The sequence below is a fragment of the Lutzomyia longipalpis genome, chromosome 2 (assembly GCF_024334085.1).
Source record: "Lutzomyia longipalpis isolate SR_M1_2022 chromosome 2, ASM2433408v1".
Lineage (NCBI taxonomy): Eukaryota > Metazoa > Arthropoda > Insecta > Diptera > Psychodidae > Lutzomyia > Lutzomyia longipalpis.
In genome coordinates, this window is record NC_074708.1 from 40,128,611 (window position 1) to 40,155,829 (window position 27,219).

Genomic DNA, 27,219 nt, shown 5'->3' on the forward strand with positions numbered 1-27,219 from the left:
GAACTGGATAAAGAATTATTAAATAATGTAATAGAAACTTTGATTTTAATTACTGATCTAAATGGGTTTTAAGTCGAGTAAGCCCTACACTGGTTATTCAATTTGAGTTGATTTTGTCAGTTTAGTCTTCGGTATCCCAATAAGAAAATCTTTTCGCATTTTTTTTAGAGAAGTTTAATTTCTTCAAATTCATTGAAAGAAAATTCGTGAAAACATTTTCTTTTTAAATGAAAATTAAGGTTGAAATATTCTCTAATATTCTGATGATTTGCCAAGGAAATTCGAATAAAAGTTTCAGCCTAAAAATGTTTTAAGCATAAAAATACTTAATTCAAAACGACAAATAATATCAATCCTAAAAAGTAGTAAATTGAACCCAAAAAGACTAAATTCAAAACAAAAAGTCCTAAAGACGTTTTTGGATTCTTTTTCGGTTTTGCGTTGTTTGGTTTTAAGCAAAAAATGTATTCAAATATTCAGATCATCAGAAATATTCTGATGATTCGCTTGAAAAACCAAATTATTGGCTAATAAACACCTTTTGACTCCAAAGGTTATATAAATATTTCCCTTACTAATTATCCCCATATTATATAGGTTTATCAAAAATAGAGATAAATGCCAATTAAATGGATAAAATGTTGAAATGTTAATGAATAATAACTTTCAACTTGAAAATAAATGTCAATTAAATAAATTTCGTGGAAAATGACTAAATTAGCCCCTGCTCTTGTATCCCCACATATATGCAAATATGAAACCCTATTAAGTATCAAATGATGACGGTGAATTTAGAGAACGACAAAATGACAAAATGAAAATTCCTTTTTGTATATACGCGACTGTGGAGTATACAAGCGAGCATACCTCCCCCTGGGGGAGTTCAATATTTGTGAACCACTCTGGAAGAATTCCTCGCTTTATTCCACTCAAATATTCATATTTTATTGCTTATCGTGTGATTTCCTTCAATTTGGCGGTTACGGAACCACCGTTGGAGTGTATGTGTGCAGTTGGTACAAATCTTTCCGGTATGACAATCCTCCTGCCACCAATTCAATCTCGGTGGAAAATAATCTGATATTTCTCGCATGAGGGGGATGAAATGTTTGAGGTATTATATAAAATTAAGGAGCAGGTGTCTATTTTAGAGGAATATGATTTTAGTTGTGTGTTCAATTTCAATTTGACGCAATGCTATCCCTCTTTTTTTCCTCCGCCATACCCTCAAACTCACACACGTGACACCACTTTGATGTGATGCCTCTTATCCTTGTGCCTTCCATCGAGGTATCTCTCTCCTGGGGAAAACCATTTTTTTTGCCAACTCGCAAAGGGGCTTTTGAGGTGGGGTGTAGCCCCCAAAAAAAAGGGATAAACGGTGCTGGGAGAAAACCCATGAAGAAGAAAGTGTGTGCTGTGTGTGTGTGCGGTGAGGAAAAATGGGAAAAATGCGTAACCGAAGAGGGAAAAATATATGAATCTATTTGACAAGAGTGTAAGATTTATCACGGTGAAAAAGTGTATTGACGCAAGTTTTATGCCATCATTCATAGACCAGCACGAAGAAATAATTTTCACTTGTGACAGAGAGTAAAGTGTGTGTGAGGCTGACAATGGACTCATTTATAAATTACCCTAAAAAAAATTTCCTTGTGGTACGCACACGCACAATTTTTGCTATGCGACATCCAATACGCTATATGGGTGATGTCTGTGCGGGGGTGTCAACAAAATTATTATTCTTTAGCCCCCAAATGGTACAATTTTCGACTTTTCCCATCATCTTCTATGTCCCCATATACACGTTTTCTGTTAACGAGTAGCGGGGAGAAGACAAGAAAATGTTCTTCGGCATTCTCGAGGGGTTGCGGGGGGCAGGGGTAGGGGTGGTGTACACCACACACACAAAAGTTGAAGCACATCCCACAAATTTCACCACAATAAATATACACTTTATTGTAATGTGTCTGATATTACTATTAAAGAGCGAGACTTTGCCTTCTCATATAAAAGAGTAAATGGCTCGGGGAAAAGTTTCTTTGCAATGCGTGGTACAATTTACGAATACGGAAGTTCGACTAGTAGACGCCATCACGAGACCATTTCTTATAATATAAATTATGTAGAAAATACTAGAGACTTCATAATACACTTTCATTAAAGTGCTCGAACAGGGGGGTGGCCAAAGGGCAACCCCACCAGGATTCCAATGGGGGGATGAGAAGAGAATTGAGATAAATTCCCATGCCGAGGGTGGAGTGTATTTCATGTTCTCCTGATTCTTCTTTTTTTACTATGCCGCACATTCTCTCCTACCCTATATATGTATGTACATATATACGTATTATATAAAGCTCCAGCATCTGGCTCCCATTGTATAGCACAGAGCTCTATCGATCCAAACACGATGCAGACTCTAAAATCATCAATTAGGTGAAAATAGCGGTGTGTATGTGAGGAAAACCTCACAAAATTTCATCAGGAAAAGTGTCCATTTTGGGGGTTTAACTCGTGTGCACTTAACACTACTCCAAAACCACCATTTCCCAAAACACTTGCACCCTTTAAAATCCATGTTTTTGCAAATTAATGGATGCAAACTACATATAATTAAGAGCATGTAAATAAACACGATGCAAAGTACTCCAACAGTTCATTTTTAATTTGAGAGTTTAGGGTGTTCTTTTGGATTTTATTAAAACCTCCATAATTATTTGAAGTGCGTTTTATGTTAATGACTCGATACCTTACTGAAGTAGTTGTATGTTTTTTTTTTTTAACAGAAATATATCCTCTTCAAATCTGGAGCTTTAGTCTTGAGTTTTGTTGAAAAATCGTTAAAAAAGATAAAAAGTTTAAAAAGGAAGCAGAAATCTATATATTCAAGGGAATGCTTTTAGAAAAGAAAATTGTTCATAATCTTCGGGCACGTCGAAATAGATTTTTGAAGTGAAAGTTTATGACGACTGAGACAACAAAACAGCGTTTTATAATTTGTGTAAATAATCACGTTTAACATTTCTTTTCTAGCGTTGCCCCGTTGTTTTTTTTAACGTATATTGAGTCATCATAAGGTAAAAGCTGAGTTAACATTAGTTAAAAATTGAGTCCTCATAGGCAAAGACTAAGTCTACATTTGACAAAAGCTGAGTCTTAATACGAAAAATGCGTCACAAATAGTCTTTTTTGGAGTCACAATAGGGTAAATTTGCGTCAACATTATTTTCAATCTTCTAACGTTTGATATTTCTTTTCTATAGAGAGATTTAACTGAATCATAGGCAGATCGAAGCAGTGATGAAAGATATCCAATTAAAACTTTTACTAATTGCTTTCTCTTTTGAATAATATTTTATCATATTAAAAGAAATTTTACTAATCTTAAGAATTTTAAAAGTTTTTCAGTTTTTTTTTCAAATCAAAAGCATTATAAAGCTTATGCAAATCAAAAAGTTTAATGTTGTCTAAATGAAAATTAGTTTTTGAATTTTCTTCATTTTCCTTTTACCAAATTCTATTTCAACTTTGATATGGGATAAGTTGTGTGTTGTTTTATTGTGTTTTTGTAAAATATTTTTCTCAAGTTCTTGGTGTGTTGGAACAAAGTGATTTCCATATGGAAAATTTGTCGAATATTTGAATATTCCATACATTAACAATAAGTTGTAGCATGAGAATTTATGCTTTAGTTTGAGAAAATTCTCTGGATTGAGTTTCAGTTAAACAAATATAACTCGAGGCAAACTTATATGTTTTAGCTTTTACGAAAACCAAGAGGATATCCTACAGCTATGTATGATGTAGGAGATGAAAATAGTTGTGTCGTTTCTTAATTTTTATGCATCTTTCTTGGGGTAGGAAAATTTTGTTGAAAATTCTTCGTGAAGAAAGTTTGATGGAAAATTGTTGCGGTCTTATTCAGCGTACGAGTGAATTTTAAATATCTTTTAGCAACTTTTCAAACATAGACGGAATACTTTTCCTGTATTTGCGCCGGGTAAATATCACATAGTTAAGCTGAACATTTTATTGCAAATTTTGTTGTTAAGGCGATTCTTTAAGCGCTTCTCCGCAGGTTTTCATGGGTAAAATGTATTACAGAGTCAACGACTTGAAAGTTTTGTGCATAGCAAGGAGTTTTCACGTTTATATGTATTTCTTCATGAGAATTTATACTATGTACGTGTCTTTCCATTTTCTCATCGTTGAGAGATATGTAGCTTATACGTACAAGTTTTCATCGACAGACTTTGGCACAGAAAATTATCATTTAAGTTTTCTTTAAAAAAAAAAAAAGCTTTCGTTTTATTTTAAGAAGAAACGAAAACGAAAAATATGGTAATTATGTGAAACCTCTAATCAGATTTCAAAAATTCCTTTTTGTACATATATCTTTTTTCTTTAAAGCATCACGCTTCAAAAAGAAAAACCTCTGGGAAAATTTATTTCCTCAATATTTCACGGTGTTTTCTCTTACTCTGTTTGATTGCTTTTGCCGCCTCTTTTATTTTCCTCCCTCTTTTTGATAAATTTATCGTCTTTGCTAGGAAGCATGTGAAAAGTACCATCTTGCCCCAATCTTGCCTTCAATGTCTACCACCGTGATACTGCAAATTTTAATAAAGAAAACATTTTTACACCTTTAATTTAGCATTTTACGATGTCTCCTCCTAGTTGGGAGTGGGCTCGGGTAATGACTTAAAGTTTAATTACATTCTGAATTACTTTAACTCACAAACACACTCAAATGGGCTCCAATAAAAATTTGAAGAGCTCACAGTGGGAATTTTTTTTTTCAGCGTGCGTCATTGGGACCGGAAGACGCCTCTAAATGGGATGTGGCCCAAAGCCTCATCACATAATCCTTCTTTCACATAAATTACCCCCAAAAATGCACAGACGGAGAAACCAGATAGGGGTTGTATGTTATTAAAACTGTTGGATTCCATCCCGACGTGCTGCTTTTTTTTTTCATCATATCCCCCAAATCGGATATTAGCGACGTGTTATTTGAAATATATATACCCCCGAAAAAGCTAGGCATGAGTTGAAAATGCAATTCAGTTGGAAATTTCATTTTTTTTTGCTCTAGCACCATCCTGACAGTTGCTCAGTATGAAAAAAAAATGTTCATACACCTGACTCCCGAAAAAATCTGCTTCATAGCATAACAGAAAAATTAACTAACGTGGCTTGCATTCACTTCTGTGCTATGTACATATGTATATACTATGTGCAAGGTACCAAAAGGAGAGGAAATGAAAAATTGGACAACGGTATTCTCACGGGGAGACAATTACGTAATAAACCACACCTTGGGACAATTCTCTTGTTCTTATTTTCACTGCTGGTGCTTTTTATTCTTTGTTTTTTTTTCTCCTTCCTTCGCCCCCTTGTGTGGTTGTAGGGGAATTATGAGGGAGTTATGTTGGTAAGCACTATCGTCATTTGCAAAATTTAAATTGCATTTTTATTATCAAAATATTATGCTTCTAGTTTTTCTTCCTTTGGGGGTGATTTCTCTCAAAAAGTTTCCCTGTGAGCTTAAAGCTCTATAGGTTATATGTATGTATGTATGGAGAATACAGGCTGGATTAACATGGCAGAGATTTATTTCTTTAGTAAATTGCTCTGTCTTGTGATTGCTATTGCGTAAGGAGACAGCATTAAGGAAAAATTGTTGGCTGTGTGCCAGTAAATAATATCACTATAAGATTAAATTAAATAACTTGAAAATTTATTATGATTTTTCTTTAAAAAATATACGAAAGAAAACTTCAAGAAATGTCTTCTTATTGTAAATTTTCAGACTACAGAATTTTTGGCAGGATTCAAAAATTACATTTTAGTCAACGAAAGAAAATTCTCTGAATTTGTTGATAAAGCAATAAAAGTTTGATTTATTTTTTTTTTGGGAAAAATTTTCAAGGAAAAATCTCTATTCTTCACTGAATTCGAGTGAATTGAAAGGATTCAAAGCCATATTTGCAACATGTCTAATGTGTGAAGGCACTTGCCAGAAAGAATAAAGTTCTTGTTCTAGAAAAGCCATTGAAAAAGCTGTCTTACTTTTCATGCAACCTTTTCTTGCGGATGGAGAAACTTATAAAAAATGTTAATGCGGTGCTGAGTTTTTTTTTCTCCACCCCAACTATACATAATTTCAAATCCCACCCAAACACTTAACCTAGAAAAAATCTCCCAAAAAAATCCAACTACTCCCAGGATTCTTAGTGGAGTGTATAAGTTGTCAAAAAGTGTACATATATAGGGAAAATACGGTAGGAGATAGCAGCAGCAGCAGCTATATGGAGCGAGTAGTGGGTGGAGGGTACTACAGAAAAAGGCGGAAGATGACGAGGAAGCTCTCAGAGAAAATCTTGTAAATGAAAATAGTGTGTGGAAATAAAATGGATAATTTATTCAATATACTACGAGAATTAGGTTGAGACGCTATCGCACCAAAAAGACAGTTTAGTTTGTGAAAAGTACATTTTCTTTTATGTGTTCTCCCCTTCCTGCTGGCATTTTCCCCATATGGTTTGTTATTACCTTTCCTGAGGAATTCCCGCATTTTCTCCCATAAATGGTAAGAAATGCAAAAAGCTCCATTTCTTTCACATTCACCACTCTCTCCTTAGCTGATAATGTTATTTTAACTTTTCAAATATTTCCGTTTTCAATGCCCCCCACATACATACAATCGTTCACTGTGTTTTCCACATTTTCCACGAACAAATTGAGAAAGCAAACAGTCAGCTCTTTTTTTTCTCTTTCTCCACCCCCAACTTCCCTGCTATGCACAAGTTTGGGCACAACGGGCACAACTCTTGGTGAGAAAATCCCATTAGGTGTATGTTTGGTGGAAATTCGCAATCATAGGGTTTAGTTTATGGAAACATATATAGTAGGTATGTAGTAGGTACTAAATTATGGGGCGATTTCTTTTCCTCTCTGCCAATATATGTATTTCACTTAGCGCACAGTAATCGACTTTATATGTAATTTTCGTTCTCATATGATGTGAGGAGTAACCCCCATTGAATGGCATGCAATTAAAAGTATAGCTCAACCACATTCTATTTACTCTCATACTTAAAACAATATGTGGTGGTGTACTTAACAATGTGCAAGCACCATTTTCCACATTTAAGCATGAAAGAGTGGCGAAATATGTGGGGAAAAAGGAATTGGTGAAAACAATGAATGAAAATGGCAAATTCAGCTCTAGCTTTAGCGGAAAATCTGTCCATTTTCCTTCCCAAAACACCACACGATACATCTTCAATTATTAAATGCTTGACTCTTGAGCTGTGAGATAGAGAGAGAAAGAGTGGGATAAGGGTGTGAAAATTTCATGAAAATACTGCAAAGTTTCCCTCCCTCACCCAGGGGGTGATGAGGGGATGGAGACAAATAAACCCCCACATATATACGTGAAAACATTCAATAATTTCCTGGTGTGGAGGTAAATGTGAACTCCACACGCTATTTAATAAATCATTTAGCAGTGAAACTTTTATGAGGTGAAAAGGACTCCTCAATTACGCTAATCGAAAAAGGAAACGGGAATTTCCTCGACACGATTTGTCACAAGATCTCTATTGAGTCTCGCGCAATCGATATTGGCAAAGAATTGCAAATGAGTTTTGGCTTTGGTATCTTCCCCTAACATTCCGCCCTCGTATCCATCGTTAAAGAATAAGCATTTTATCCCTGCTCCTGATGAACTAATCTCACATGCAAGCACAGGAAGACAAGCACAATTGAACAAGGGGTGTTTATCTGTCGAATATTTTGATTTTTTTTGAGGAATCGTTTCAATATTTGCAAATGGTCTGAATTTTTCCTTCAGATAGATTTGTTAACCGAATTAGGTTTAAATCTAATAACCTTTTAGATTTCAATTTAGAATATTTTAATCTTGAATTAAGCATTTTTTTTACAAAGCTTTTTCTCAACAAACTAAATCTCTCTTTAGGACTAAAATCAAAAACTTTGTTTCGGATTAAATAGACTATTTTCAGGCTTGAGTTTAGTACTTTTTATGCTTAAATTTAGTACATTTCTGACTAAAAATAAATATTTCTTCTTTTTGTTCCTTAATCTGTATCTTTTATGACTTAAAAAGGTAAAATAATGTATTTTAATTTTCTTTTTCGAATAATCCGAATATTTCCCAAGAATCGAATATTTTTCATTCAGCTAAACACCCCTTGAATTTGAACAATTTAATAAATCTAACTTAATTCAGTTGCAAACGAAACATATAACAAAGAAAATTGTATATAAACTTCAATTGCAAGCATCGAGACAAATTCATTAAGTGTGTATACACAAGTTATACATGCAACATTGTTATAGCTAATTTTCCATGTACTATCCATTTAATCTCTTTCATTCCTTCCATTGTAAAATGCTCGTGCAATACTTCTGCAGCCCCGGAAGCATATTAATTTGCGAGAAAATGCGCAAATTTTTTTTTTTTTTTTTTTTTTTTTTTTATCTCCACTGTTTGCACTTCTGTGTTAAACACATTTGAACTTTTTGTGTCTTTTCCTCTCAAACCACAAATTATAATGATAATTTGGAATTTAAGAGGGGCGCGCCATGTGGGATCCACTGAGCCCACAACACTTTGAGTCATCTATTGTTCACTATAAAGATCACATGGCCACTTCTTCTTAAGTCTTCTTTCACTTTTGTCTCTCTGCAAAATATCTCTCTTCACTGACTGATTTGGGTGCAAGTTTAGTCTTTCTTTGTACTTTTCACTATATGTTCTAATTGCTTCTTTCACTGAGGGCACTTCTAAATCACGTCTCAAAAGTTCGTTTGGAACGTAGTAGGGGGCATTCACAATTTGTCTCAGCGTTTTGCTTTGGAACCTCTCGAGGATATCAACACTAGAGGAGCACGCCGATCCCCAGAGCTGGCAGCCATAACTCCATATTGGCACTATCACAGTTTTGTAGAGCAAATTGTTTTAAAATTTAAAAGAAAAAATATTTATTTCATTTCTTTACATATTTTACAGATTTTTTTTTATAAAAAAAAAAGAAAAAGAAGATATCAAATACCGTTATATTATGTATAATAGGTAGATGGTATATATTTGATTGTAGGTTTTGGTTTCTGAATGAAATATGAACATTGAGAAGAAAACAACTAAACATTAATCTTTTCATAGAGTGAGAGTATATAATATTGAATCATTTGATGTCTTTGTTCCAAAGAAAGCATTGTTCTTTCACTGGTGGAGGATTCAAACATCAAAACACCCCTGAAGTATATCATTTTGCCTGTCAATCATCCCTTTGAATCAAAATCCCGGAAAATGTTGCTCTTAAGAGGAGTTCTTATAGCCAACATTTTCCAGGTACATCGCTCTGCCAAACATTAAACCGTCCCCCACCTTGTAGGTATTAAAGGGACCATTGAAAATTAAGTAGATTCAATTCAGGATCCCTCTACCACCGACATGATGATTATGCCAATTTAATTTGGTAGAAAACAAAAGTCGGAAAGTATATAAAATGGTTTGTTTGCCATGAGAAAAAGGAGAAAACTAAAAATGAGTTCACCTGGAAGAGTTTTAGGAATTAAATGAGAGAAGTTCCTCTCACTGTGAAATACGTGATCTTCTCCAACTATTGCGTAATTGTATCAGCTTTGTAAATTTGCAAACCTAGCGATAGAAAAGTTTCAACTCTAAATTGAGAGACTTCCTCCGTTCCGTTGAATGCTATGTACAGTGAGAGTTTTCCATGCTACATATAGTTTCAAATATTTGATGAATATCTCACATAAAGTCTTAATCACAGAAAATACGCTTGAATTGTACTTTTCGCATTAGTTTATTGATAATCCTCTTTAGTAGAAGCACTACTGTGTGTATAGAGCTCATTGGTGGTGGAGCAAATGCTGAAGAACTGTGGTGGAGTAATTAAATCAATACATCCACTGAGGTCATCAAACTTCGCCTCTAACGACTTGACATCTGACAATCAAGCTTGTGGTTACTTTAAAAACTTAGCTTGTGTGTAATTAATTTTGAGAAGTGAAAGAGGTGCTGAAGTACCCTTTGATATGGGTTTAGGCGAAGTCATCAACTATTGACGATAAGGTAGAAAATAGATTTATTTTTCAAAATAGAAAATGTTTAGAAAATTCTTTAGAAAAGAGACTGAGATCAATCAGGCAAAAGCTTACGGAAAAGCTCGTCGAAATGCTTTTGCTGCACTGAATATAATATAGTTGGTATACATAGTTTATTTGAGAGAAAGTTGTGAAGCAGAAAGTTAAGTAAAACACTGTCCTATTCAGGATTTCGCCTCATACCAGGTGTTGCAATAGAAATAATTTTACTCAAACTTGACCACCCATTTCCTCACATTTCAAACTAATAATACAAACTTTAATTTAACATTTAATTTTGAAATTAAATTAATTACTCCAACTATTGTTATATATCTATAATCTTTCACACGGCTTTGTATTTCATAATTAAATCCTGAAGTGTTTTATAAATTAATTAATTTGAGGAATATTGGAATGTCTAAATAATTATATTTTGCAAAACAATTGTTTAGGAATGATGTTGTTGTGAATTATGTCCAATGCATCCATTGCATTAAATACATAATGTAGTAGGATTATTGGTGAATAGATTAATAGGATCATTGTCGTGATAATTTTATCTATCGTGTTGTCAGATGGGCATTGAGGAGGAAAAGTCAAATTAAATGACAGTGTAATTAGTAGAAAGTAATTGACACAATTTACATACACAGAAAATAAAAGTTCGTAGCATTGTTCGTCAAATTTCGTGAAAGGTTCGTAACTCCAATGCTTTTACATAGGAAAATTCACCTCCAGGTTCGTATAATGGGGTCTCACTCCCAGGGAGGTTAACCCCATTTTACGAACCTGGAGGTTAATTTTCCCATGTAAAAGCATTGGAGTTACGAACTTTTCAAGAAATTTGACGAACAATGCTACGAACTTTTATTTTCTGTGTACCTATACCTTCCCATTAATTAAATAAATGAGTAAGATAATAATATTCTTTATTTGAATGATAAAAAAAGGAGTTTATTCCATGCCGTATGGAAAAATCTCTCATTCGGGAGAAGACGCGATTATTTTTGTAAACGATTAAATAAAGAATAAGAATTATTCAAAATAACTTTGCATTTTTTTTCCACTTGGAATAACTAGGAAAAACTAGAAAAAATTTTCTTAAAAATTAAGCACTATGACGTCGCTGTTTTATATTTTTAATTATAAACTTATGAAAAATCATGCAAATGTTTTGTCAGTTATTTTTGAAAAGCTATTTTTAAGCTGTGTATCAAATAAGAATAAAAATTATTCAATTAATTCAGTACAATCGAGATAACTCTATGTAGTATAAGATAGTATATAGATTAGAATAGGATATCTATCTATATCCTAATAGAAAGGATTCGAATAATGGCTAATTATATATTCAAGAATAGAAATTGTTCTAAATACAAAAGATGCCTCTCACAATAAGCTGGTAATCGAGTGGGTACCAGGGAAACTTTGACTTTGTACTGTGCCCCTCTATACCCTATTTGAATTAATAATTAATTAAATTCCGTTCACACCTTTGATTGGGATTTTTGTAATTAAATTTGTTGCTTTAATATAATTGAGTAAAATTTGGTTTTCCTTTAAAGAACAAAATGATCTAACATTCTAATTTTAAATATCATTAAGATTTCATTTAAATATTTTAATATATTTCAATTATTTTACAATGTCTGAAAAAATATTTTGCAATTATTTTGCAAATGTTTCTACTAAAACTCATCTCTAGAATTTTTTTGTAACATTACATACCAAATTTATTTGTGGGAAAAACCAAATTCCAGCACAAAAGAATTAAACAAAAAATATTTCTACAAATTCCACTATTAAATATTTATTTCTGATATTCAATAAATTCGATTGAAATGTGACCCAAACGGCTGCAACTAACAAAATATTTCCCACATAAACTATAGGGATAGTTATGTACAAATAGGACTGATTGCGAATTCGCAATCTATAACAAAACAAAATTTAAAAAAATATATATATAAGCTAATTGTTTATTTGAACGTTGAAATTCGTGTGAATAAAATGGGAATGGTGGTGCTTTATATATTTTTCAACACAATTTTAAATGTTGTGAAAGCTTTTACATGCTTTTGTGGTGTAAAATATTTATTTTCTCATGGAAAAGTGCTGTAAATCTGCAAAATAAGTTCTCTTAATGCCACCCCAAGATTGTCTCAGCGTCTTATAATTGCTATTTTTGCGCATTTTGCTGTCCTTGGGGGCTAGAGAAAACCCATAATATAAGCAAAAGTGCTTCAGCAGATTTCCTTATGAGACAATTTTTTTCCTCTCGTCGTCTTTAAAATCTCTCTCCCTCTCTCTCTCTTTGGCGGCGCTTTGGGATCGGATATTTGAATCTCAAATTTCTCCCTCCACCCCGAGAGAACCCCCTTTCGCTGAAGCACTAGAAAGTTTATGATTGTAGAAACTCCTTGAAAAACCTCTCGGGGTTTGGTAAGCAAGGAATTTCTGGCTTGTATTGATTTTATACTTTTATCATGTTACAACACTCATACCACTTAAACACCGCGTGGATCACATATTTATTTATGCTCCCTCCTTACCCATTGTATCAAGGTCTTTCGGGGAAGGGAGGCGACGGGATGGGGGAGGGTTGGGGGTAGCTTGATGGAAAGAAATCACTAAATTATTCAATTGATTGATGACGTTTCACTGGAAATTCCTTCAAAGCACCAACCAAGGAGGATCTCGTGCCAATAAAATTAAAGCTCACCAGAGATATATACGGTGAGCTGACGGATTTTCCATGGGATGAGGGAGCTTTTTTCCCGCCCCTTTCCGGGTGGCCTGCGTATATATTTTTTTCCATCCCTGAGAGAGTGGTTCTTGCAAAAAGGATGAACAGGAGTGGGACAACAATAAGAACAACAAAAAAGTTCCTGATACTTTTGTTTTGGTAAACACTACGAAATCATTTATATTGAAAACTTTTCTTTGATGACCAATAGAAATGCAATAATCTTGAATTCGGGATAAGTTTTTTTTTGTTCTTCTTTGGAAGTTTCGGGGACTAGGCGCCTCCACTGCTGGTCCAGTGTTTTTTTTTATTGCGGCACCGTATGATTACTATATACAGAGAAATGTTCCGAGAGGGTTTTCCGGGGGTATTGTTGTACGTACATATATATGAAATCCCATAGGTACCCAGGGCTTTCCGTAGCAGCTTTGGGGATGATGGGAAACAAAAGCAGAGAAAAAGTAAGGCACCCACACACACATTATTCCCGAAGGTGCAATACTTTTCGCAGAGCTTTAAAAGCCAAATTGAAAAGAACTTCCCTCATTGCGGGATGGGTGGAATGGGTAAATATTGCTGGGGATGCTTAATCGCTTTGTTTGGTGCCGCAGAGGAGGGAAAAAGGATTGAAAAATTACTTTCCCATCAACTTTCTCCACCTCTCAATTGTTTGGGATTTATGCCGTGGATTGCGGGGGTTTGACGGGGTTTTCTCATGGTATATACATCCGACAATGGAAGCTCCCCCCCCCCCCCTACGTAGACGAGAGTGCGGATGGGTGCGGGAAATGTGATGAGGATTGCAAATGAAAATCCGACAGCAAAAGAATGTGTTAATTGAAAATTCTTTAGCATTTATTCTTACATATTTTTTATCCAGGCGCGTCGGCTTTTTGGGTGGGTGCTAAGTACCACTCCTCGTTAAACTTGAGGTATCATTAATCCAAATTTGATTTGCATAATCGTTATTTGGAATTAAAGTATAAGCTTTTGTCACAGTTTCACTCAATTATCCTCCTATGTGCACCACTCTTCTTCCACGACTTATCACGGAGACTGTTTACCCCCACGGGGAGGCGCGCAAGTACAAGGGGTGGGATAACAATTTATATATTTTGCTGCTAACACTGAGACCCCTTAGCTTACACGGATACAGTGCTGAGGCGCCGCTTTATGGCACTCACATAATTTAATAAACGACCGAATATGAAAAACTCTATTAACTTTAGTACTTTTGCACTTTGTGGGTGGTTCTTTGCTGCTCTGGAGCAATCTCCAAATTACCTCCCCCGCAAATTGAGTCAATTCCGTGCAGTTGTGCACAATGTTGTATATTTATGTGGCAGTCCGCTTTTCTCTTTTTTATTTCAGCAGCAGCGGGTTAATCCTCCACTCAGAGTTATTTTTTTGGGCACAGAATCACAAATTGGCACAAATTGGAACGGAAAGTAAAACGGAAAACATCAAATAAGTGAAAAAAGAGTTCTTGTGGCGTTGTCTCGCGCTGCGAAAATTTCCACACATTGAGACGCAGAGAGATGCTTTGGAACTAGTCGGGTGAGCTGAGATTCGGTCCGAAGGGAGCTCTTGCGGTCTCTATAGTTGTTTTTTTTTTCTATGCGGGGGGGGGATGCTTTCGAGTGCGCCGGTCCGATAGAGACGCCAATTTTCTCATTGACGGGAAAATTCGCAAACACACATCCTTCCGACCCTTCTCCTTCTTCTCCGTGTATATACATATATAGAGTATGATACGTAGCACACAGCATCCCCTGCGGCGGTAGGGCGAGGGAGTTTTCCCCAAAAATTTTTGCCACTCACTGAGATGTAGGGGGAGGACAGCTCATGCGATATTACCATAATATTGGGGTTTCGTACCCAACAACACACTCCACAGTGCCAATTTTCCAACGGTGCCTTCGTTCTTTTACCATGGCACCATCCACTTCTTCTCCAAGGTGTCACCTCATGAATTCCCACATACACACACCACCATCCCTGCCTCAAACTCACCAGCCCACCCACCAACCCCATACTCCCCCATCCGAAATTCCAAACCAGGATCTCGTCTGAGTACCTCCTTGAAATATATCCACCCACAGTGTCACCGAGAGAACATCGCCCCGAAAATGCTGCCGATATGGGGAAGCATAGTGTCAGTGGCCATACATAACATGCGTTCATAAATAAAATTGATGTATTAATTCAAGGGGGACACAAGGACTTAATTACGCCTTTAATGAAGTCATTCGGATCATTTAAGAATTTTTCCCTCTAATTTATGAGCATTTTTCCCATATTTTCTATCTCTCCATCCGCTATGTTTCATGCTAGCACCCCCCAACATACCATTTCATACCCCCTTCATCCGTGGGAAAAACAAATTACCGTTTTCATCATTTCCTCTACGTGGAAAATTGTGTAAACTCTCGTGACTTTTTGATAACTTTGTCACGCCATTTGAGAGGACCAAGGTGTGTAAAATATACCATTATTTTCACAAACACTCTGCATTTTCTATGACTTTGCTTTATTTATTCTCACTTTTTTTTTCGTCCTCGCACAGAGGGAGGAATTTTTCATTTGTTGGACTAGGCGGATGTTTTTATAGGAACGACCAGATATTATTTGCAGATCTCATTTTGCCTCTTCTTACACTTGTTTTACCATTGAGGGTTTGTACGTAGGTTACGTTATATATAGCCATAGAAGACAATACACAATTGTTTTATATATATGGATAATGTTTATAAACATTATACAAGTAAATATATAACATTCAATGCGTACATACGCATACGTACGCACGTTATGTTGTTTGAATCATTCTATGGGACTCCGCATAGGTATTTACAACGATTCTTACTACGCATCGGAATTATATGGAGCGTGGGAAGTTTTTGGTAATCTACAGAATTGTGATACAGTAGGAAATTCCTTGGGATTCTTTCAAGGTTATCTGTATTTAAAGATATTTTTTTTATTAATTTAAAACATTCCTACACACGAGCCTAAAAACATAGAATAATAAGGAAGCTAGGATAGAAATTCCTTATGGAAGTATCAGCCAATGAATCAAAAATTGTTGGCTCTTTTGTACGTTTTAAAGAGAAAAGAGATTCCTTAATATCAGGCAGGGGCGTAGTCAGAAAAGAGTCTTATGCGAAATACATAGAGTAAGTCCCCAGAATGGGTCCGAAATTAGTTTTTAATGGTCACGTTATTTTGGAAACTCGGGTGAACAAAATCGATCAAAAACTGTTTTTTTTTGTGTTAAATCTTAATTCCGAGTATCAGCAATCGTGGCGCTAGTTGTCAAAAATGTGAACAAAGTGATGTGTCACGTGGTACGGTGACGTCACTGAGTACACAGCAAAATGGTATTTTAGCTCGATAGAGTTTCCAAAATAATATAGGAGATCGTCAAAGATTCAAAATAAGTGTGGTCATTTCCCGGAAAAGCACTGGGAAACATTCGAATTTTTCCAAAGAATGTGCAAGTGTATCATCCACTATGTTTATTAATTTCTCAGAGCAATTGTAAAATATTGTAAGAGGTCTCAGATGAAAGCTAGGTGGATGATACATCTACACCTTTTTGGGAAAATTCGTATGTTTCCCAGGGCTTTTCTGGGAAATGATAGTGCTTATTTTGAATTTTTGACCTTTTCAACATTAATTTAAAAACTAATGGTACCATTCTGGGGACTTACTCTATATATCTTGCATAAGATTCTTTGAGGTGTTTTCTATTGCAATAAAATTATCAGATTTTGCCAAATTATGAAATTCTAATGATTTCTACATAACGTTTTTTAACGTCTGACTTCATTTTTTTTAACGTTTAACAATTTTTTCTGTCTTTTGACGTTTCTTTTCTATATTTGTCCTTTTTTCAAACGTTGAATTTTTTTATTATCTGAATGTGAATTTGAATATGAAAATATTTTATTAACTTAAAAAAGAAAAGCTTTAATTTCTTTTAGGGGATTTTTAGACACTTAAACGTCCACCTGATTACTCTCCTAATATCTGTAGAACATTTTGATTTTTTGCGTGAATTTTCCTAATATTTTCATTTAAACACCCCTTGCTTTCCATTTACTTTACATATTTTATTGTATCATTTTATGCATCTAACGTTTTATAAACTAAAAGTCATATCGTACGTTTTTATTGTATCTGAAGTGACTTCTTAATCTCATAAAGGGGATATTTCGTACATTTTATGGCATTACTTGAAATTGCTATAATTTCACACCATTTTTATTACATAATATATAAAAATGGAATTTTGTAATAAAATTTAATTTTGAAATCTTTAAAGCTTTTCTATTCTTCTTCCAACAAATCAATATTTTGCAGCAATTAATAAAGCTCATAAGTATGCGGAGTGTGAGTGGGGGTGAATGTAATAAAATAAACAATTAATTAATCAAAAGTCCTTCACAATTCTTTCACTATACTGTATAATTTTCACATTTTCATGAAAATTAATCGCTTTTGGCGCATTAATTTCGATATCGTCATTGAAATTGAATTGATTTGCATAAGTTGTTTGATTTTAAAAGCTCCCTCACAAAAGCTTCTCTGTGTATGACATTAAAATTACCCCTTAACAAGGTAATTAATCACACACTGACCCAAAAATGTGATGAAAAAGCATTTTCTAAAATGAATTGCGAGTGCTTTTGCGCGCAAGGGAGGAAAAGCTTCGAGGCACGGGTGGGGGTCTGACATGCTCTGGATTTGATATACTGTCCCATCCTCAATCTCGCAGGATCTCTCACATGATATACATGAATATACATACCTACATTATATGTATGTAATGTACTACATGTCTGTGAGACATCAAAAGATTTTTTTAATAGATTCCCCTTGAGGAGGATTCTTTTCTGTGAGTATTTCGGCATATGAAATACCACAACTATTCACAGAAATATAACATGAAAGCTAACTTGGTGGCATACACACACATATGTACAGTACAGCCCAGGTTGCACCATGAAAATATGTAAATAAACTTCCATATGTGGGTATTTTATTGATGTGGTCAAATTGGCTTTCACCGCAGATAAAATATGATTTTCAAAAGCGCCCAACTATCTCTCTTTCTCCCTCATAATTACATACCTACATGACTTTTAGTGGAAAGCAATTAACTTGGATGAAAGACTCGCAAATATTTTCCAGCATAGTTCGTGTGTTATCCCTATGTATACAATTCATGTTTGTTTTACTGTGGAAGTATATATTCTGCATGTGATGGCAAATCAACTTTACACATTATATGTATTTTTATACACAAGAGATTGTTCTAAAATTCTTATATGAGCTTTTAGTATTTTCTATATCTATGAGCTTGAGAAAATCTATATATAGTTATAGCGATTGTGAATCTATAATTTTCATTAAGCAATTAATTAAAACTAAAGTTTCCTCTTCTGCATTCAAATAATTCATTAAAATCAATATGAAGTGACTTTTAATTAAGTTTTCTTCCAAACATTCGTTGTTTATTCAGTAGAGAGAGAGATAGTATTCCCAATTAAATTTTAAGACATTTTGGAGAAATTTAATTGCGTTTATTACGAGTGTATGACTGGTGTATTTTTAAAGGAGGTAACGTCGTATTTTTTCCTTCTCAGTTCAAATAGGATTTTCCAAAGTTTTCCGTTCTCTTCACAGGATTCACCAATAAAAAAATAGTAGAGAAACATTGAAAATTGTGATTTGAACAACTTTTATCGTTAGCTGTATAGAATTCTAATGATATTAGAAGAAACTTTGGGGAAATTTCGTTATTAAGAGGTTTGAAGAAGCTTAAAAATTATGTTTTTTTTTCTTCAAAATTGAGCTTTAGGATATTTTTAATGCAAACATCTCGATATATAAAATAATTCAATAAATATGAAAATTGAGGAGATAAAAAAATTATAAAGAAATCATTAATTTTATTGATGATAAAAATTAATATATAAAAAATTAAGGTCTTAATAAATTCAAGACAAGTTTTATTATTTAAATTTCACAATTTACTCTAAAATGTCCCATAGAAGTCCCATAGAACAAATTGTTAAAATATCCCGGAGGATGTTTCCTACAGAATATGATCTATTTTAAGCCACGAATATGTAAGAGTTTGAAAAGTGAGTTCATTATCCTAAAATAGAATAGCAGAAATTTGAAAAGGGTAACCCACACCAAACTTAATTAAAACAAAATTTATCTAATCAGATAGATATTTAATTTTATAATGAAATAATAAGGGATGGGATGATTTTTATAATACTTTAAATGTATTTGCTTATTCCTTTGTTAAAAAAAAATGAGGAATGTTTTTTGAATGAATTAAATGATTGGAATGATAGGAATTCAAAAAAATCTAATTTTGAAATAGTTTTCGAAATAAACGGGACGCAAAAAAATCTTTGTAAAGAATTAATTAATTAGCTTTCAGAGCCATATTTTACTCAGTTCTTGACTAGATTGACTTTACCTGAAAAACATGAAAATTGCCATAAAGAAAACATTGATACCAAGAAACATAATTAATTAATGAAAATTCTAAAGTATCGATTCGAAATATTCTAAAATGACGTATAAATCCTAGAACAGCTCTTGAGCTTCAAACTTCATTAACAAACCTTTAAATCTTGCGATTTCTCTTTAAATTATGTACACAATAAGTTAGTGTTCATTTGAAATATATTTGGTTTAAGTTTCCCACAATTTTGGGGCGGTAAATGCGACAACCATTTTGAAATTCTCACATAGAGCTCAATATAATATCTTCATTTATTATTTAGGAGGAGTTATCTAACAATGCCTACCACTGATATTATATATGGAAAATATATCTGATGCACGGGATGTATATAAATTTCTGACGATGCAATTTCCACACGAATTTCCCTCAAATTTTCCAAATCAGCGGAATTCTTGTTCAGTGAACGATAAAATTTATATTGCAAGTTTATATATCCTCCGATGTTCTTGTTTTTTTTTGTTCAATGAAATTGGTCAAAATCTAAATAGATCTCTTGGGAAATTTATCTTACAAAGTTAAAAAGAAAATATAAACAAGATACATTGGTAGACTAAGGAATATCTATGGGTTATTTATCACTTTGCTCTAGGAATGAGATGAAGCAGATAATTTATGTAATTGCACAACCTTTAAAATTCAAGTAAAATAAATCCCATGAAATCACCCCATATTTCTCCAACTAGAGGTTTACAGGGTTTTGCCGATATTATAAGTTTTTAGCTTGTTGTAAATTAATGAAAATTTTCCCAATAAAAGTTTATTTAGAGGCAAAACCCAAAAACTTATACGCACCAAAATGAGACCCCGATCGATTTTCCATCCTCTAATCAAATAAATTTTAATCAATTAAAATTTATTTTGCCGCCTCATGTTGATGAAAATTGTAAGCTCACAGTTGGGCTTTTTGTACATACGAAACTTTACGGTCGCCTCCACACCGCTCTGATTGATTCTCCTACACCACTCCGCAGAGCTTTGCCCCCACAGCAGCCGAAAGGCTTCGTCCTTTTTTTTGTGCGCACATGCTGAAGGAATAATTAATACTATATTATCCTAGGAGGGGGTGTATTTTAAGGATATTTGTAATGTAAAAGAGTTTTTTTTGTTACGCTGCATCAAATTCATTCTCGTGCGAGTAAATCCTTGTTGTTGATGCGACCGATAAAGTGTAATGAGATAATTTTTAATGCAATCACCGAGGGGTTAAATACAGCGTGAAAATGCTGGTAGAATAGCGGCGTGGAGCAAAAAAAAAAATAAGGAGATTACTCACCATACAGAGCCCCTCCATACAAAAGCTGCAATGTCCCATGTAATATTAATAATTCATATTTTTCATGTTGATACTGTATATACTTTTCGCAATACATAACGAAGAAGCACTTTTGCTTTGATTTGCTGTATATGTTTATCACACATTCGTGTATCCTCATTGGGTAAATATTTACCCACGAAATATTCCCTCTCTTCTGCGAGGGTGGAGGTTGAACAAAAAAAATTGATTTCCTCCTAAGATCGATATGATCTACGCCACTTCTTCGTACATATAGGGGTTGGAGCTTTGCTGTTGTATATATATGGGAAAGTTTTCATGAGCATGATGCGACTTTAGGGGTGGAGAGAGAGCATTGAATAAACATCCATCAAGAGGTATTTGAGAGCACTATCGTGGAGTTTCATCTCACTCTCGCCAGAATCCACCTAAGAATTTTTGTCATTTACATCTCCCTCGAGCACAAGTGCCACACACTGTGGTGGGTGGGAGTGAAGTGTCCTCGATGTCACTGTGTGAACGACTCGATGTGGGGGTGGGAAATGAGTGACAGAAATTTCCCAGAAAGCGCAAGCGCCATATCAGCGCCGCGGTGGCCTTCTGTGCCAAATCCCAGCATTTGCACAGAGGGCCCCAGGTATCAATAATTACTTTTAACGCCTCCTCGTGTAAAGCTCGTGTGGCAGGAAAAAGGATTTATGTACTGCTGAAATGCGAAAAGTGCAATAAATTTGGCTGCCATTCAGGATAATGGGTAATTGATAAATGGACATTGTATCTGTATGTATGCCCTATAAACACATGATTATGGTGGATGGGTAATAAATGACTCTTTCACGCCCTCCGTGCTCTTCGTTATTTTTTTGTACACTGTACTTACCCCCTTGTTTGCCATTGTTTCGCAAAGGGGGTGCACAGATGGGTGCCGAGAGGGAGGTGAGGTTGGTAAAAAGGGGTGATTGGTATTTCAACCGCTACCCCATCCTTTTGCCTTCATACCCTCATCTGTACACATCCACCCAACCACCACCCCCTCTAAAAAACCATGGGGTGGATGGTTCTCTCTCGGATTTTTTTTCTCCTGCCATTCAACATAGCCCTCCTGAGTGTTCGTTTAATATGATAATTTCCCCTGATTTCTTTTAGCAAAGCGAAATGGGGCGGAGGGTGTGCCTTTTGTGTGCAAACATCACCAACCCCTCGCAATTGGTTTTAAACAAACACGTAATATTATTAAATGTGTCAGATGGGGGATATCTCATGGGACCACAATGGCGCCTCTGATGAAATCTCAACAGCATCTATAATAAATTTATTTCGTGATGAGTTAAATTTTGTAAAATGGGGATTTCATTTCGCGCGCGCAATGTCATTTTACATCATCAACCAAACTCAGTGGGGTTAATGCTGAAATGCAAAGCATCAACCTCTGTGAGGGAACTTTCGGTACCGCACGTTATAGTTGATGTATTTAAATGAAGGTTCATACAACACTTGACTACTAATGAATTGACCTACTTGGTACATCTCCACAGATTTCGGCACTTTATGGTCACTTCTCGTAACTTGGAGTGTGTGGAGTGGTAGGTACTACACTATATATCCCCCGGCATATGTATATAAATTTTCCCTCACTCGACCCCTTAACCAATCATCCTCCTTTTGTGGGTTCAATTGGTGATCAAAAAGCCCCGCATCGCACACATGGGCATGCCAAGTGGAATTTGGGGCTCATTGTAAATTAAAACCACCTTTCTACGGCAACACCAACACCCAAAGATTCATTCCATTGTGAGATAATTAATCCTCCAAGATTAGAATAGATATTAATTGCCACCTAAATAGGGTCACTGTGTATAATAATGGTCTCAATTGACCAAACATCTCCAGGCATCTTTTGCCGCTTTGTGTACACACATTTTAGCATTCAATCCATTTAGCTGGGCCTTCACATTCAATGACTCCATAAGCTCAAGCTCAAAACCCTACTAAAGGATGTAGTACATTGTGGTTGGAAGCTCTGATACACGGATGAGGTATTTTCTCGTAGAAAGGACTCCCTCAATCGTTTATTTATTGGCTGCTTTATCGACAAAAGAGCTTGGATTTCGTCCTTAAATATATTCCGAATGCGTACTCCTTAATTCGTCGGGAAGCTTTTAAAAGCACACTGTTATAAAAGCACGAGATGCCATAAATATATATTCCGTTAGAAGAATTTAAAAAAAAAAGAATAATTGAATTTATTCGAGTTGAGACTGAAAAAATTTAACTGAAAGTTTAAAAATTATTAGGATTATTTTTACATGATAAACATTAATTATTTTCTTTCATCTTGCCCACAGTTTTGGGGTTTTCTCGAATAATATTTCGGATTGCTTTGAATTTCTGCGCGAGTAAATTATTAAACCGATTAACCCTTTCGCGTCCACGTGAAACATTGAAACACGCGCTCTTTTTATCGCGATATTTGTTCTCTGGATGCTTTCAGAGGATTTTTCTCAGTCAGAACGTCTTCTTTTGCCCCTTTTGTATGAATTTTATGTAAATGCGAAAAGGTTAAATCGGCAAAACAGTGAGAAAAAAATTTGCCGGTAATTCGGGTAATTCGGTTAATTCATTCATTGTCTCTGTAACTAATTATTGAATCGAACAATTAATCGATCAAGAGCAAGTTTTGTTGACCAAGATCGATCAATCATTCAAAAAAGTATAACCGTTTAACAGATTAAGCAATTCTGTTTGACTAAAATCAATAAATTCATCGAATGGTTAAACGTTTTGGTTTATCAAAAAATTCTGTTTCACTAAAACCGATTAATTAATTAAATTATTAACCGATTAAGCAATACTGTTTTACAAAAATCTAGTAATTAATTGATTAATCGTTTAACCGATCAAACAATTTTGGAAAAGATCCACAAATTATTCGAAGTAATTAATCAAATTGCTGAGTAATTGACAAAAGACGATTCTCAACCATTAATCGAATTAACCATTAACCAGTCAATACAAGCCAGGGGGATGCCCAACCCCGAGAAATCAGTACTTTTAGTGAGGCAGCAGGTTCTTCCGATCAAAATAAGGGATCAGTTTGCACAATTCCACTTGCAATCGAAAGTACATTTAATTAGCTTTCGATTGATCCCTATCTCACTATCGAAATAACATTATTAATATAAAAAAAGTTAAAGTGTTTCTCGGGAATCGGTCGAGATTGAGCGAGATTCGAGAATTCCTCATACATTTTGTTCAACAAAAAGTGACTTTTCTTCACTGAAAATGAGGTTAAACCATCCCCTTGATACAAGCCCTAAATATTTTAGTAAAAAAAAAGAAAACTAAATAACCACAGATTAGGCAAAGAGGTGCTAATTTTTTAAAACCTTTTTTTCTGAAAATTATCGTATGAGAAAGCAATGACAAAAATACAAAACATCGGAAAGAGTTCGAAATATTCTAATCGTTTTAATGATTTTCTATTTTTTTTTTATTTCAGTTACTTTTTTTTAAACCCCCTTTGTGATTTTAAAAATAAAACTAATAAAATATTTAAAATTTTGAAATAAATTGCTAAATTAAAAAATAGAAACAATTATTTGGTGTTTGCATTGAATGATAAATAGCCACATTTTGCTGGTAGATAAATATATTAGAATTGATTGGAATAAATATCTCTAATATTTCCATGAAATATGTACCTACATTATTTTAAAATGAATGCAAGATTAATGAGAATGAATCAGTCATTCGTATAGTATTGGGGTGAATTTACAATTTATTTTGGCATTAGATTGGTATTGAGGGGGGGGGGGGATTGCATCAAAAGATTAATTAATATATTGTCACATACTGCCTAATTCAGCTTAATACCCCACCATAATAAAATCAACCCATAACCTTGCATAATGAATACACTAATTAAATTTAAAGCAGGTGTAATTACCATCATTTGGTAATGTGTGTGTACAACCATTCCACCGTATACCCAATTTAAATGCATCATTGCACTTTTCGGAATTCGGCGGGGAATGCATTTAAATAATTTTGAACATTCTCTAAAATAATAATTAACTAACCATCTAATTGTCCCGATTTACCAACATTTTCTGTTCTAACTGTTACTATTTTATTTGACAGTTTGAATTTGTTTCATTTTCCCCCTTTGGAAATATTTTATTTCTATTATTGCATCGCTAATTGGTGAAATTATTATTCCAAAGCAATAATTCTGTTTGCAGGTGTCATAAATGCCTTAACGCTTTATTGAACATAAAATATATCGTCTAATTAATTTTGTAAATATGCTACATGCTATATCAAAGTAATTATCACCTGATTACAACAAACAGCCGTTATAGAGAATTACATTTAATATGGGAAAAGTGCTGATGGCTGGACCCAACATTTCCGCAATCAACATTTTACTTTTAGCCCCATGTTCATTAATCCAATAAAAATCCTATTGCGGCGAAATTAGTTGTGAAATATGAGAGAGAAAATGAGACATTATCCACAACATTATCCATTTTAATGGAATAATCTCCTTTCAATTTGAATTGTTGTTTATTAAATTCATGCAAAACTTCTCAATGAAAATAAAAATCAATTGAATGAGAATAAAAAATTCTTATTTATTAATTTTATGGGGATTTATAATATTTCTTTTTTGCTTTATTGTTTAAAGTTTCTTAATCTTATGAATTATTTTGTAAAAAATTAGAATAGATTAAAGAAAGGAATAAAATGTTATTTTGCTCTTTTTCAAAAATGAAAATTTTACAATTCCAAAATAAAAGCATATTTTAAACGGAATCTTTTAATAGAAATTCATTTTATTCAATAAAATCCCATCATGATACTATACGTCTTGTCTTGAAGATATTAAATAACTGCAATCGGTATGATTTATTTATTGTGCTAACTTATAAATAAAACACATTGTAGAATTTATTGCATATAGTGGCTGAAAAAGCAAAAATAGCAATAATGTTGTTCATGGTGAGTTCCTCCTATTTGCGGAATATATGGGTGAATTGATGAGAACAAGAAGAGGCAAGTAGCAGTGAAATATGTCACAGATACAACCCCCGAAGAAATATTATGTAGATTTCTGTGGGACTGCATAATTTTGTCTTTCTTTTTTTTTCTTTCTCTCTCTCTCTTTTAGGACATTGTATTTTCAGCAAAACAACTCGTTCACGATGATTTAGTTTATTGTGGGTATTTTAGCTCACAAAGGAAAAAAAGGGATATGTAGCACAAAATGTTCTCAATGTTTCCACCGATGTTATTCAAATCATGCTGAGGAAATTTAAGAACCCACCATTCACGTGAAACGGAAAAGATTTAAATTTTGTGACTTCATAAATGCACAATAAATTTATGTTATTTATTTACCCCACTGCTATAGCCTTATTATTTCAGCACACACGGGGGGATGGCAAATCATTTTGCTGTTTTGTTCTTTCGTCAGAAGCCACCATGCGAAATTTAGGAGAAAAAAACTCCCAAGACTTAATATGCATATTGTACCGTCAAATATGTTTCATGGAAAATTCCATAAATGAAGGTTATTTAATGCTTAGCAAATAAAATATATGATTTCTTGTTCTTTTGCTCGATATGTTGTAAATGATTGGTAGAGTATTGTACATAGTAATCTTCCACTATGTACAAAGACTACTATTTTACGAGATATAAAAAGATTTCCTTTGAATCCTTGACTGTCCTTGAATTCGAAATTTTCCTTAAAAATTTAATTTTTGAAAGGTTTTCTTTTCAATAAAAAATCATCGTTTTTAGTTTTGTAGTTTTAATGTTTTTTTTTTTTTTTTTTTGAAAACACAGGATGTGATTCGTAGACCTTAGGGAGGGGTGGGAGTAATAATAAAAAAAAAACAGGATGTGATGTAGGAGAATTTTTCACATGAAATTTCAAAAGCTTCCTTCACCCTTCATCAGGTACTTAAAGGAAGTTTAAAATAAAAATATTTTTCCTTATGAATTGAACGCAATGATTAAGAGCAAAAATAAATAATTTAAAATTTCTTTCACTGGTCTTTTTAACAATTTTGCAAAAGGTCTTTAACACCATTAAACAATTGAAGCAAATACCCAAATATAATTAACAATAAGCTCTAAGCATGTGGCAAATGCTTTCAACCTCTTAACATTTTATCTTTAACAAGCACACAAGTTTTCAGTGAAGTTAATTGAACATTAAATATTCATAAGTCTTGTATAGTAGGTATTTTGTTGTTTATATGATGGTTTTAGTCATGCAGTATATGAATCACTGACCACCATTCTCCCATCTAAAACTGTTTTAATTGAAATACTAAACTGAATTGCTGGTATTTGAATTTATTCCGCATACTCTGTGACAAGCTATTGCTGTATGTATTCGCTTTCTTTTGTCCAGAGCACACAAAATATATCAGGTTGGTCTCTACATATATTGTAAATACTCGGGGTGCACAATTTGAATTGATTTTCCACGCG

At 34.0% G+C, this 27,219-nt stretch overlaps 1 protein-coding gene across 2 annotated transcripts in view; it reads right to left on the bottom strand.

Annotated features, from left to right (window-relative positions):
• LOC129791420 (amphoterin-induced protein 1) overlaps positions 1 to 27,219 on the bottom strand; it is a 90,957-nt gene that overhangs the window by 16,777 nt on the left and 46,961 nt on the right. The window contains exon 1 of one of the 2 annotated variants that reach the window (XM_055829592.1): positions 13,755 to 14,415. The exons of the other annotated variant lie outside the window; for it this stretch is intronic. The gene's annotated coding sequence lies outside the window, so the exon portion shown is untranslated. Of the gene's footprint in view, positions 1 to 13,754; positions 14,416 to 27,219 lie in introns of those variants that run through there. 2 annotated transcript variants of the gene reach the window in all.